Source organism: Palaemon carinicauda, chromosome 13 (assembly GCF_036898095.1).
Source record: "Palaemon carinicauda isolate YSFRI2023 chromosome 13, ASM3689809v2, whole genome shotgun sequence".
NCBI lineage: Eukaryota > Metazoa > Arthropoda > Malacostraca > Decapoda > Palaemonidae > Palaemon > Palaemon carinicauda.
In genome coordinates, this window is record NC_090737.1 from 119,474,471 (window position 1) to 119,476,988 (window position 2,518).

Sequence of the window (2,518 nt, forward strand, 5' to 3'; positions counted from 1 at the left end):
GTTTCTTCTATTTATCTTGAGCCCAACCACGTGTGATATTTCATACATTCTGAGAGAGAGAGAGAGAGAGAGAGAGAGAGAGAGAGAGAGAGAGAGAGAGAGAGAGAGAGAGAGAGAGAGTTTAGCTCACTTGTTTGCATCTTTAGCGTCTCAACCTATACACAATACTGTCCTTTGCTTTAAATGTGTTATATTTGACCAAGGCATTTAATTTCGGGATATAAATTTCAACAGATTGAGAAGGAAATTTAATTTTAAATATATGATATAATCTCTTGTTTACCCGAAAATATTAAGAGAAATCGGTGACTTTGTTGTGGATCGGGTAAGCCTAATCCTAAGCTTTAAATTGATTTGAAATTATTGTTTTTTCTTTTGGATCTAATGAGGATTAACGGATCTTCCAAAGGGAGAATATCATTGGTGTTGGATGTAATGAAAATTATCAAGAAGGCTCCAGTCTTGATATAGAACTTCAAAATTTCAAGCTCGCAGCAAATGTTTTTTATGTTGAACAGACCGACATAAGTCTTTTTATAGTTTATATATGAAATATCTGTTTTAGTGTTGTTACCGTTTTTGAAATGTTTTATTTTAATGGTTCATTATTTCTCAGATCGTTTATTTATTTCTTTATTTCCTTTCCTCACTGGGCTATTTTTCCCCGTTGGAGCCCTTGTGCTTATAGCATCTTGCTTTTCCAGCTAGGGTTGTAGCTTAGCTAATAATAATAATAATAATAATAATAATAATAATAATAATAATAATAATAATAATTGTTTGTTTGTTCATGTTTTCGATTCTTACTCTTGAAGATCACTTAGACAAGGATTACATTGTATGTATGGATGGATGGCCGTATATAATTTGGGACATGTGGCCGAGCGCTGTGACCGGGGAGGCCATTAGCGTCACACACTAACATCGTAACCAAAAAAGTCAATCAATTTTTTATATGACTTAAATTATACTTAAGATGTAACATGATAAGAGTTACAGTCATATAATGTGTTCCTTCACTGTATAAGCTTGAATGAATGATAGTATTTATTTGAATGTCGAATATTAGCCACTCGTTACGCAATACCTCACTCAAACAAGTAAAACATAATTAATCAGCCGTTTAGGCAAGCTTTTAAAGTTCACCCTACTCCTGATGACACAAAGACATATTTTTCTTAATAAGAATAATCATTTAGTAATTAGAATGCATCCTGTGATAAAATGTGCAATCAAAACATATCATTAGGGATTGTCTCTATATATTTTGAGGAAAATATATCTCTAAGTCCCCTAAAAACATAAAATCTTCAGGCCAACCCCCCTCCACTAATTAGAGCATTTGAAAGCGATGTCATAGAAATTTAGGCAGACCATTAGAAAAGAAACTCAAAAGTCACCGGAACACACACACACACACACACACTCTCTCTCTCTCTCTCTCTCTCTCTCTCTCTCTCTCTCTCTCTCTCTCTCTCTCTCTCTCTCTCTCTCTCTCGGCGGGATATTCCAGTTCTCTGATTAGATGTATCTTCTCAGCTGTGATTGGTTGTTATTTTTATTTAAAGATTCACATATATACATCTATCCTCGTAGCCAGAACCCTGGTAATGAGTCCTTTTAAAATGACGCATTTAGTTTACGCATTTGAACAAAGTCCATTATATATATAATTAATAGATTGATATTTTCCAGATATAAATTATCATTTAGTTATCAGAATTTATCCTTTCATTAAAATATGTCATTAAAACATCTTGTAAGGGACTGACTATATATTTTGAAGAAAATTCAATTCCCTTAAAAACTCATCAGACTTTTGAAAACAGTTTTATGGCAATTCGGGCAGGTTTCTCGTACAGCAACCCACAAGGCCCCATTACTCTCTCTCTTAGCGGTAAATGCCTTTCCTTTGATTGGTTAAATCTCCCTCAGCTGTGATTGGAGAGTCCCTTCAATTATTAAAGTTCGCACACACACACACACACACACACACATACACACACATAGTAGCCGAAAGCACTTGCAAATATTCCTTCGAGTATGACGTATTTATTTAACTCATTTCCTTGAACACGATTCATTATTTATTTTATTTCTAAAATGATAAGATTTTTATGTTTATTTACATAAAAGTAACAGTTTTCATTAATAAATTAATATAAGATATATAGGAATTTACCCCAACCCAGTTGCTTGCTTGCTTGCTTGCTTGCTTTAGATTGCCTGGATGGACATGATGTCCTAGCCCCCAACCCAACCCAGTTGAATTCCTTCTTAAAATACAATGATATTTCCTGCTAAAAAGGCATAAGGCGGGAAGGTTCCTCTGGTTTATGTGCTACCGTTGGTGAACGAAACAAATTCACTACTGTAATTAGTTAGTTAATTAATTAGTTGTTTTGAGTCTCTTCCATAAAAATTAAAATGTCTAAGTCGTACTTTATATGATGTATTTCCTACTGAAAATAATTATTTGATAAATAGTATGTTCAATTACATTACACTTGAAATATAT